General features: G+C 37.8%; 1 protein-coding gene across 3 annotated transcripts in view; it reads right to left on the minus strand.

Moving 5' to 3' along the window:
* PPARD (peroxisome proliferator activated receptor delta) overlaps positions 1-12132 on the minus strand; it is a 49899-nt gene extending 37767 nt beyond the window's left edge. For 2 of the 3 annotated variants that reach the window (XM_063297600.1, XM_063297598.1), the window contains exon 1: positions 2618-3691. The gene's annotated coding sequence lies outside the window, so the exon portion shown is untranslated. Of the gene's footprint in view, positions 1-2617; positions 3692-12048 lie in introns of those variants that run through there. The other variant, XM_063297599.1, reaches the window with a different exon arrangement.
* Between the last annotated feature and the right edge of the window lie 950 nt (positions 12133-13082).

The following is a 13082-nucleotide window of genomic DNA, read 5'->3' on the forward strand; positions in this document are numbered from 1 at the left end:
GAATGATGTGTTCCTTCCTTCCTTTTGAATAAAACAGTTGACATCAAAAACATCAGTTGGGAAGAGGTGTCGCATTTCTTAAGCTCTGAAAAATTTTGCTTTCAGCATACACAGATCCTACCTAAAGAGACCCTCCTTTAGAAAATAGTTGTAGATACAATTTCCAGAAAAATTGCAGGTTTAATCTGTTGTATCAGAAGAAAAAGAATCTTGTAGTCCTAAAACTAATACACTGATTGTAACATACGTTTTTTGACAATATGCTGTAGATGTGTGGTATATTACCCTTGATACAGGAATTTAAATACATATCCAATTTGGTTCCTTTTTGCTCTTTTTTGTGACAGGACAACAGTGAGATTAGTTGTAAAATAAAATGTTGCAAGGTCAGTGTTAACTTCTATCCTGGCAGTGGCCATTAACAAAATAATTGTTAGATGTGATACATACATTCTTCTGTACATTTCTTTATCCAATGACTTTCCTCAAATAGCTTAGAGAAATAGATATGGGTAATAATTGTTTTAAAACAAACTTGTAGATGCCATCTCAAGTAGTTCAAGCATGTTTTGCCTTTGCACTGTAGGAAAAATGTTCCTGCAGAGTTTGGAATGTTATATTGGTTTTCAGTATTCCATTAAACTGAAGTCTATAAGAGGAACCAGATAGTACATTACTTGCATCATCTTTCATGTTTCTTACCATATTATATGTCACTACTGATAATATTACATTGACATTAGAAGAATGCCAGAAAATTACCTTTAAGAGCAAACCATTATCAAGTGCTTAAATATAATTTGCCAAAAATGTATTATAGAATTTTGAATGCTTTTTAATTTCCAAAGTATTGATAGGACTAGGACACCACTACAGGGCTTGATTTCTTCTGGTTAACACACAGAGACAACTAACTTATTTTCCTACAAATGTAAAAACAAAGCCTAGTGGAACCAAACCTTTAAAACACTACAAGTATTAATTATGCAACAGGGCAATTGTACTACCAGTTCTAGCAGACTCTAGCTCTTTAAATAGTATATTTTAATTCTAAAACCTTAGAGATTGCTTTAACATGATTTTAATTTTTTTTAAGGTAATATGTTTCTGTATGCACAGAGATAGGAGCGGATTTTAGCAGTCTCTCAAATTTCACAATATCATTATTGAAGCATCTTATACAGTATATAACTATTCAGAACACATAGATGAAAATATTATATAAGAACATTTCACGTTGGAAGGCTATTTGATCCAAGCCTGACACTCTTGAAACAAATGTAATATATTAATTTAATCTCATGTTCAAGTACAGAGCAAAATCCACTTATGTTTCCAATTCAATGATGGTGATTTAGTTGCAAACAATAATAGATTACCCTTATAACTAGCAAAGAGTACAAATAACTATGAATAGATGTCCAGGATAATTTGCTTTTTAAAATTCTAGCTTCAAAGAGATTTCCTATATAAAAGTAATAATTCAAATCATGACAAAAGGACATTATATAACTGCATTTGTGTCAACAAGCCACATATCATGTAGCTGATCACCAGAAATCCATATATAAAAACAGACTTATTAATGCAGCTAACTGGGATATCTATTTGCTTTCGCATACACTGATTCAAACTAACAAATCCTCCTATGCCACAGAATTATACTGACCAGCACTAATGCTGTCAGCAGGCCAAAAAACCTGCCAGACCAGCATTACTAAGACAACACTGCACAAAATTCTCGGGGACACAGTACCTGCCTCTTTTACCCAGATACTAATTTTTACACTTTTGCTTTTAAGTTGCTGAAATTAGTTGTGTAGGAATGTGCTACACTGACCATATTAAATTAACTGACCAATTCATTCATATTATATTAACTGACAACATAGGTAAAGCATTACAATATTCTGCTCTGTCCTTTTTAAAAAGATTACACAACAGGAGTGAAGTAGTATACATTGACACATTTCATAAAGACGGGGAAGTACATATTTTCATTTTTCTGTGAAGAAATTATAACCTCAGCCAATCTAATGGTGAAGATTTTGTGTATCAGTCACTTAAGTCTTTCAAGAACAGCTTATAACAAGACTTGCAAATTACATTTCAATGTTTGCTTGCAGCATAGTATTTACCACATTATATTTATAAGATTATAGCCCAGAATAATTTCAGGGGCTAATTTAGTCTTCTATGAAATGCTATCAAGTTCATGACATACAGTCTTAACAAACCTCATTTGACTCCTAATCATTCTTATTTTTAAACAAGAAGTCCTGCAGAAATAAGATCCAAGCAACAGAGATGAAGCACCAAAAATCAATAGTGATTTTAGCATATTACCAAGAACTCAAGTTACACTCCTACTCCAGATATTCACTGCTCTGAGATTGAAAAGAAAAATTCACATTCACTGACCCATCAGAATATTCACAATTAAACTTTAAATGCATATCCAGTGCTAGTATCTCAGGCTTTTACAAGATTAATATCTGCACGTACTGCTTTGGATGTTCAAAATAACCATCTATTCTGCAATATGCAAATACACATAAGCTCCAAACTGAAATTTAAAAACTGCTGTAAATTATATTCTTTAATAAGGGATTATTACCTCTGTTCACCTGTAATGAGAGCCACTCTGAAATCACCATATCAGCATATGGAATATCCCAAGTGGAAGGAAACTGCAAAAGAGCAAAACAGATTTTCACTCTATGCATAACAGTTACTAGGAAAACTAGAACAAGTCGGCTGTTGCAATCTTAAATACACTTACTAGGACATAAACGCTACTGTATTCAGTGAGCGTTTCCCAGTACACATTTGTAGGGTAAGGATTTTTATTCGATTGCATTGCAGCATATTCCACTGTTGCAAATGAAATCAAATTCATACTGCATAACTGCTTACTTATTGTGGGACAAGAATGCTGGGATGCTTCATAAAACCTAAGTGCAGTGCCGAAGCCCTTTTAAAGGTACAGGACTCATACAGGACTCAGATTCATAGCTGAAACAGTGTTAAAAGGAACCTTATGTATCAGCTTAATTTGATAAACTAGATTTAATCAGCCAGAGCTTATTCCAATTTTTAAGATGCCACAAGATTTGCTGCAACAAACATCTCTCTGCAAAGTACTAACAGAATCCTTATTACATCTCTACTTTTGAGTGATGTTGACTCCTTACTGAAAAGATTGGTAGAAAATGTAAAAACCATCATGGTATCCTTAATAGTTCTATAACTACGACCTTATGAAGTTTTCTTACCCTTCAGTCATCAATCCTGTTCAAATTTACTTGGTTAGCTCTAATTTATTCTCAGGTAACTGTTCATGGGATTGCAGCTCCAGTCTATGCAATAAGACATCTATTTTTAAAAACCAGCTTTTAAAATACTTAGTAACTGATTTGTGCAGAATAATTTATAAATGGTACCAAACAAGTCTTTCACGTGTACAAGAAGCCTTGAACTATACTATTCTCGCAACTTCAATATCTGTATAATACACAAAGTTACAACACTGTGGTGCCTAGGTTTGTATGTTCTCCAAATATATCATCTGAAACAGGCCTAAGATGGAGGAAACTTAAGTAAAAATTTTTGCATCCTACACAATGAAGGGACTTGTCATATTTCCTTAGAACAAGTTACAAATATTTGTAAGGTTTACTGCTAGAACAGTTAGAAAGTCAACTTACTTCCAAAATTAAGGTTGGAAATGTTATTTAAAAATTAATCTTTTTCTTACCATAGTGAATATTAACACCTGTTAATTAAAGTTTTCCTGTTAATGATACACAATTAAAGATGATAGTACTCAATATGTCTTTTATACCTGGTACCTCATAAATTCTGATGAACCCCTCTTTTTTTGCTTTCAAGGAAATGTTGTCTCCACCCACTAGAATTTTGCAATGAAGTATATTCTAAATAGTTTGTTGGGGGAAAACAACAGATGTGTACACATTTATTGCACATTTCTCTCCTACTTATCTAGAAACAAAATCCAATTTGCTAACAAAAAAGTACAAAATGAAAAACAGTTTTCAAAAACTTAATTAAAACCACAACTACATTAAAAACAATTACATAAATCCAAGAGCCAGTATGGTGCAGTGATCAAAATGTTGGACTGGCAATGGGGAGACCCAGGTTCTAGTCTACTTTCAGCCACGAAGGAAGGAGGAAATGCTTTGTACACTGCCCTGAGCTCCTGAAGGAAATAAATAAGAGTTAAATAAAATAAAAATAGTTTCACAATCAGAGATAAAATATATAAATCAAACTTCAATTGGAAAACATTCTTCTCCATCTGTGAAACGCTTATAGTCTGACAGCAGTTTACAAAAAGATAAGGAAGAATAAGTTATTCAGATTTAATTACACAAAACTGAAGTACTGTGGGTAAAGAAATCGGTTATTGTATATGAAGGCTCATAACTAATCTTAGAGTCTCCCTGAAGGACCAAATATACAGCTTGGCAGTTGTCCTGGATTCTGCATTAATGGGAAGCTCAGGTAGCAGCCAGTAATTCTGCTTACCAATTTAGACTAGTATGGCAGCTGTAATCCTATCTGAAGGCAGATCTTGTTTTAGCTATCTATGTACCAACAATGCTTAAATGGATTATTATAATGCAATATATTTGAAATTATCCTAGAAACTGATTTGGAAATTTCAGCTGGTAGAGAATATACCTGTTCCTATACTGCTGAGGGCATAGAAGTGATATCATGCAATCTTATATTACACCAGCTGTACTTGGTTGCCCACATGTTTCTGTATTTCATGTGCTTTAGGCTTTAAAGCTTCAAATAGCTTGCAACATAATACCTGAAGAAGCATTTTTATTCATATCAGCCTGCCCATATCCTAGAATCACAGCACATAAAAGGGAGAGGATTCTGCCAGTGTCAAATACACATCTGTGAAGCATACCACTCTGGGCAATGCAATAAACCTTTTCCTTGCAATCATGTAGAAGAGCAGTAAAACATATTTGTGTAACTCTGTCCGAAACTTGATTTATTGGGCTGCTGAATGAAAGAAATATTTGCTACAAATTTAATTGGATTTTAATGTTTGTATTAGGCTGGAAACTTTAGTTCTGTCCATTGGTTACTGAGGTTTTTTCATACTTAAAAGCAAGCTATATTTGCTTACTTAAACTGGAGAGAAAAATATTAGAGTTATTCTTTCCTTATAAATGTAGATACCAGCTTTGTATTCTTACATATGTAACTTATTCAGAAGAAACTATCCTCTTAAGAGAGGGGTTCCTATACCATTACCAAGCATGTGAAAAAAGCCAACATAATTGGTGTAGCAATCTTTGTATCAATCGAAGTGAATATTTGTAGCTCAGAGTTGAACTGTGGAGTCCTTGGTGCTCTGAGCCTTGTTGTTTTCTTGCAGATGTTTCATGGCCAGACTAGTCAACATCTTCAGTGCAAGAAGGGAGTGGGCCTTGCTCTCTGTTTATATACCGTAGTTTGCCCAGCTTGTGTTGGTAGGGGTGTTGTTCTCTCCTTGGGAGTTCTTTGATTGGGCTGTTGTTTGCTGCTTGGTTGATTGACTGGGTTAATAGTTCCTTGATTACAGTATAATGTACTGTTTGATAGTTCATCTGGTGTTAATCCTAGAGTTAATCTTTGCATAACTCTAGGACTGACACCAGATGAACAACCAAACAGTACATTATACCTTAATCAAGGAACTATTAACCCAGTCAATCAACCAAGCAGCAAACAACAGCCCAATCAAGGAACTCCCAAGGAGAGAACACCACCTCCACCAACACAAGCTAGACAAACCACGATATATAAACAGAGAGCAAGGCCCACTCCCTCTTCGCACTGAAGATGTTGCCTAGTCTGGCAATGAAACATCTGCAAGAAAACAACAAGGCTCAGAGAGCACCAAGGACTCCACAATCTTTATTATCTGCAGAAAAGTATTTTCGTATTTCCTCTTTCATACAATTATTTAGATCCCTGCCTTCTTTGCATAAGCTATCTTATTTCAAGATCTGTAAAAAGATGTATTTTAATGTGGTAATCCAAGGGTGAAATTTACAGAGCAATCTTAAACATATATAGTTTATACTGAACAAAGTAGAATTTACTTCAAGGTGAGATTATGCAGAATTGCAACTCTGATTGTGATAACCTATACATGTTTATTCAAAAATGATTTTTAATTTAAATGGGCTTCCTCTCAGGTAAATGCAGCCTGATTGATTCAGTCACCCAACCCAATACACAGTGTCTTCTGTTTGCATACAAGTACTGTAGCCAGTACTACAGTAGCAATGTTACAGTTGCTACATTTCAAAGTAAGCCATAATGGTTTAACAAATATTAAGCCGTAAGTCAAGAATTAAAACAATAGTTTATAAAGTAAACAAATTACCTTATACATTACCTCAATGTGTGAACCTAGTGTGACTTACTTAGTTACTAATGACAGCTTGAATATTTTTTTCCATTTTGTAACAGTAGTAGAATAATTAAATAATTGTTTGGAGGAGATAAATAGGGGTGTTTTTTATTCTGCCCACCCACACCCTCAAAACGGGTTAAAACATACAGGGAGCATATTACTGTGAAGCTTCCAACTTCTCTCAAGATTGAATAATTTCAACCTCCCACATTTACTCCACCTCTGAATAAAGCACCTTCAGGTACAAATATATAGTAACTTTTAATTTAACGTAAATTACACACTGGCCACCTACACTCAATCAAGCAAATCTGTTATTTCCTGGGTTCTCAGAGACAAAATTAGCTAATAGTCTATTCTGAAAAACCTATGACTATATCCCAGGGCTACAAATGTGTGATTAGCCAAACTGTCATGGTTTCTATTGTGCTGAACATCAGGGCTGCACGAAGATCTGAATTTAATGGACAAAATCTATTCAGGGTATATGTAGTACTATCAGAAAAAACCAAATGTGTATTTTCCCAGGATGGTGCATTAGCTGTGAAGGGCGGCCAGCCAAGCCCAGAGAAAGGTACAGCTTCTTTAAGGTGTTCACAACAAATGATACATCAGGCCCATGGACACTGCAAATCACAGTTTGCCTTCTGAATGTAGATCACTGCACAGCTCCATAGAACTCAATATTCAGCACTTTGTCACATGGATCTTTCGAGTTAACACTGCTTAAAAACAACAACATACTGGCTCCTAGCCAATAAATGGGAGGACTTTACATTAATCATCTTTACAAACATTGACACACGTCTTTCCAGACTCTGCACTTTAGGATGGGGTGGGGGAGAAACGTTTAAAGTGACACATAGTTTGAACTTCCAGTATAACTTGAAACCTGCTAAAATCCTGATATAATAGGACAGAAAAGTGGTGATATTGGTAAATCATTGGCATCTATAACAAAAGGCCTATATATATTTATACTAGAAAAAATAAATACCAACAAGAAATACGTGTGTGTGTGTGTGTGTTGTATTACTACCCTTTAAACAGATATAAGACAACAGCCCAGATAAGGCCACCAACCATTCCTATTCATCGGGGGGGGGGGGAAATCACCCAAAAGCTATAGTACAAAAATATCTTTATTAGAGTCAAGAAAAATGTCAGAATATTTAAGTAAGTATTCTGTTTCTCTTGACATTTTTTCAGTCAAGATAAGCAAAATGGAAAATTGTGATGGAGAGTAAGACAAAAAGCTACAAGGGAGGAAAAGTAAAACGCTCCCCAGGTTAATAGCTGGTAATACTATTAAGATGGAATATAAGAGAGAGATTTAAGTAGACCATGCTAGTTGAAAACTATTATTGGGCTGCACTAAGATATACAGGGGGAAATTTTAATATGGGCATTCCCCCACTACTGATTAAAAAAAAAACCTCACACTCCAACAAGACTACATCCTTTACTACTAAGTGCTGAAATTTAAACAACTTACGCTCACAAACACTGATATTAAACAAGAGTATACAGTCTCCCTTAAGCTGTTCTAGTTCCAGGTTATACAGAGCTTTTCAGATCAAACTAGCCTTTTCAAATGTAACCAGAAACACAACAGGGGCAAAAAAAAATTTTTTTTTCCTACATTAGCAAGTATAATTAACACTTGGTCTAGTCTCCTAAAGCTTGTGAGCTGTACAGTGCTTTCAAAGGAGAGTACAATCTCCCTGATGGCAAGCTCTGGAGACATTCCTAAGAATAGTTCAGTGATTCCTAAACATTCTTAACTAAATTTTGTCAACAATCCATTAAAGGGATGGGTAACTTTAATATCTGAAGGTGGATGAAGCTGCAAAGAGATGAGACACACTGCACATATAGGTTAGGGAAAACATTTGGAATTTACGTTTTTTAAAAATTGGGATATGTTTTTTGGAATGTTTTTATTTGGTATGCACTTACATCTAAGTGCAGTATAAGACCTATTTTACCCCCTGCAACTACAGTCTTGTGAGGTACATTGGGCTGAAACAGAAATACTGATCCAAAGTCATCCAGTGAGCTTCCATGGTCACTTCCTACATTCTATAACTTCATAATCCTCTTTATTCTTGTGCAACTGCTTTCATTTGAACTAAGTAATCTAGAAATTAGTAGGCAATGCTACCTCTTAAGATGCTGACAAAATTCAAGAGAGGAAAAAACCTTTATCTTCAGATGCTTGTCATTTACTAGACTGGAAAAAATGATGTGGGTTAAATTTCAGGCTTGGAACCCATGAGAAACAAGTTTTACCCTGCATTATTATAACATTTTATTTAGGTAATTGACAGGACAAATGTTTCCCATCTCACCCAAAACTTATTTATATTTTTATATCAGCATCTCTTGCATTTAAGATGAACTACATTTTAAATAGACCTGAAATTGGTCTACTTTATTTTGCATATTGTCACACACAAGATGAACATTCACCTGTGCACACAAACTGCAAGTTTATTCCTGTTGATCAATATCTGAATACATAAATAAAGTGAAGCATTGGGTTTTTAGTCAGAGGAAAGTTCCTGAAATTATTTCTTGCAGCTGTTATTGGGAAAGAAGTTAGGACCCTTTAGCTTTGTCCTCTAACTCACTCTTGCTCAACTGATTCTTACATATTTTATTTTTGGATATTCAGATATTCTGGATAGTTGTGAGAGAATAGTGTAATTGCTTTTGATTGTTATGGTGGTACTTCAAGCACTGGAATGCACTCCAAGAAAACAGAAAATAAGTATGTCCTCAAGTTAAGCTCTAGTTCTGATGGCCACATGGGCACAAAGATGCATTTTTCTTAGCAACTCTATGGAAGTAGTTTGCCACTGCTTTCTTCCATTTTGTTTTTTTTACTGTCCAATGTGGCTAACAGCCCTGTTATTCCTTGGTAATCTTTCATCCAAGAACTAGCCAGCCCAACTCTGTTTAGTTTCAAGTCCAGATTCCTACTAAGCACCCCCCCAAAAAACCCATACACTATTAGAACCCCATTATTCTTTAGGTTGGCACTTGACCATTTGTGTTATATCCGTTTTCCCTGCTAGCATCGAAAGGAAACAAGAGGTTTATATATAAACCAAGAAAAAGAAGTAGGAAGCACTACCACAATGTCTAAGTGTTTACTTAATATATTCCTTCCTTTGCAAATTTTGCTCCAATACCAGTTTTCTTCAACCTAGTGCCCTCCAGATGTCCTGATGTACATATGAACATTGACAGTTTCAATAAACCAGCAAATTATATCTGGCATCTCTTTGTTTCCAGCCTGACCCACACCCATCTTTTCCAGAGATCTCTCATTATTCTTATGTTAGTAACCTTTATACAGGGAAAACTAACTATAGTTTTCAGATCTAACTTCCAATTATTTCAGATGTAACTATTGCAATGCTAAGCAGCAGTGGCAGCTGGGAACATGTCTGAGATAATTGCTTTCTGTGCCTATCTTCACAGAGGTGAGCCTGCTCCATTCATTGGGACTTGCTCTCATATAATTGTTTATGGAATTGCAGTTTTACCTACTTCAACCACAAACCAATTGGGACAGAAATACACAAGCAAAAACAACAGCTATAAATGCACTCTCTTGATGAAGATGACAAGAAGATGCATTTCATATGGGTGAAAACACATGCCCATCACTAGAGCCACTGTAGTGATTTCTTTCATCCATACCTAGATAATTCACACAATCCTAGAAGTTCAACAACATTTAGAAATACCTGATGTCAAGACATGACCAAATGATCTTCCTGTACTAACAAAAAACTTCAGAAAGCAGCTATTAACAATCTTAATCACTTTTTTAACAACTGTACTTGACATTAAAAAAAAATCACAAAGATAACTTTATCATAATTCTCAACTTAAAAACTGCGAAGTGTAATAACAAGTATTCTTTTAAAATATATTTTCAATAAAATCAAAAAAGAATTCTTTAGAACTGATACTAATAATCAGAAATGTATTATATTTATTAGACTTTTACATGGTGCATTGATCTTCAGAACTTGGGCAAGGAGAAGTAATAACAAAGATCCTTCAAAGTTCAATTCTATAGCATCATTGAGATATGAGGCATTAATTAATATTAATACTGTATCAGGATTAAAACAAAATAAAACATTTCAGTTATCCACAATTATGTATTTTCAGATTTTGAAAGCTGTTGTGCTTTGGGTTTTCTCCATAGCTGCTAGCTGAATGTTTGTCAGCAAACAGTTCCTTCCAATTTGATGTAGGACAACTTTAAAAAAAATTGACTTTAGTTGTAATTATATATATGACTATATATATGAAGATTATGGCATCCATTTTAAAAATTGAACATGTGTTCTCTCTTATGGAGTCAGATGGGGAAAGCAGAAAGGCAAATCTACACCTTACCTTTTTGTTTCCTACTCTTCCCCCAGCCCAATCACTTCCAAATTTGAGGGTGGACTGTCAAAATCATGCCTTACCTCCCTGAAGTGCTAAAACCATATGGGCAGAGGTGGCATATCATTCATACTCTTTGCTCTGCACAACTTACTGGGAAGGACTGGGCTCAATGATGCCAGATTAGAGCAAGTGTGATGCTCATTTCTGCTTACTCGTCCTTTTCTCTCTCTGGGAATTTCAGGAAGGCTGGGATCATCAGCTGCCTTAGAAAGTCAATTATGAATGCTTTGAAAAGACAGCAATTTGTTATTTATTTATTTATTATGAGCACTGCACGTTGTATTATCAATGAGAGTGGAAGATGTTTATGGTAGTTTCTGCCTCAGCTGCCTAAATAACCGACTGACCTTGGGACCATCTACCTTTCTACCTGAGGCAACAAAGTACCTTGTTCTTGTCCCGCCCTGAGGGAGCACGCAGAGAACCTCGAGGACTCAGGTGGTTGCTTACATTCCCGCCCTTATCCCTGCCATGCCTAGCTAGATGGCAGAACCCTTTGAAAGGGCAGCGCGGCTGGGTCAACCGGTGCTCTTTGTAGGCAACACTGCAGGCCCGCGTCCCGTCCGCTTTACCACCAGGCCAAGAGACGGCGAAAGTCAGCAAAGCAAAGGAAGCTTTCTATCCCCGCAAAAAGGAACGCCTGCCTTCTCCGGCCCAAACGCTCAGGGCATCCTTGCCGGCTCTTCTCTCCACCGCGCTGCCCTGAGAAGCAGGAGCAGTCGCTGCCTTCGCTCGCTCCCTTCAGCGGTCGTCCCGGATCCGGCGTTTACCACGGCACCACCCGGAGCGAGAGGGCAGGCGGCTGGAGACAGCGGCCGCTCATTTACCGGTTTTACGGGCCAGCGAGCATCAGGCCAGCGACCTCTCAAGGCTGAAGGGAGGGGTGCCCGGTGCCCCAGAGCAGACCCGAAACCTGACCCCACAGAGGCTGCTCCGTTCAGCAAGGGCTAGACGCAGCCGGCGCCCACGGACTTCTACGAGGTTCTGGGCCTTCTAAGCGCCCTCAAACGCCACTCGGCGATACCCCAGCCTCCCACCACGCCGAATCCGAGCGGCCGAGCGCACCGCCTCCTCCGCGGCTCTCTTCACGCCGCGTCTGCCCAGCTGAACCTGCACCTCACCTGCCGGCGGCGAGGCGCCCACGCTCCTGGGTCACACGCTCCGCAGAACTTTTGTCGTTCACACCCTCCCCCGCCCCACTGGCCGACAACAGCAGCAACAGCGGTTCACTCCGCCCTACGTCACGCATGCTGAGCCTGACGCTACCGCGCACTTCCTCCCCATTGGTTCGCCAGCAGCCTGAGGGCGGTATTAGCATATCGCCACGACGACAGCCCAAGCCTATTCCCGCCCCCTACGAGGACGCGTTGTTTCTCTTGCCCGCAACCAAGTCAGCTCTGGGCCCCCCCTGGTGGTCCTCCGGGGTCGAGGGTTCTTCTTTCACCGGAGCCGCGTTGTTGAGCCTGTGCGTGCGTGTCACAGGGCTGTCTGAGGGCGGAGAGGTTGCTCAACCGGGGTTAGGGGACGCTAGGCTCTTTACTGAAGCATAATCCGTTCTGCACAATTGGTGCTGACAGATGAAGCACGCAGTAGCCAACGAGCCAGCTGTTTTAAAAGTAGTGCAAAAGCATCTCGGAATTTAAGTAGGCATTTCAAGATCTGCAGCTGCTCACAGGGCAGAGACCGTAATTTATAACTGGCACCCCGAAACTGAAGTCCTCTAAATGTAATTGACTACAATTCCCATCAGCAGGAATTTGGGAAGATAAAGCCAAACCCAGATTTAGAATTTCAGAGAAAAAAACCTCGTTATATTTAAGAGATGAACAAATAGCATCGTGTACCAATGATAATTTCAGCTGTTCCTGAAAAAACTTTTCTTGTGCTGTGTGAATGTGTGTGTTTTTAATTATTTTGAAACTATGGTTTAATTTAGCCTCCATCACCCTGGTCCCCTGTAGATGTTTTAATTGACAGCTCCCATGCATTAGCTGGAACTAATAGTAATCCAATTTTTATTTTATTTTATTTTATTGTGCCTTTGAATCATTGTTGACTCCTGGTAACTGCCTGGATAAGTCCCTGGCAGCTCTTGGCATGGTTTTTCGGAAGTGGTTTGCCATTGCCTCCTTCCTAGGGCTGAGAGAGATGACTG

The sequence above is a fragment of the Candoia aspera genome, chromosome 3, assembly GCF_035149785.1.
Source record: "Candoia aspera isolate rCanAsp1 chromosome 3, rCanAsp1.hap2, whole genome shotgun sequence".
Taxonomy (NCBI): Eukaryota; Metazoa; Chordata; class Lepidosauria; order Squamata; family Boidae; genus Candoia; species Candoia aspera.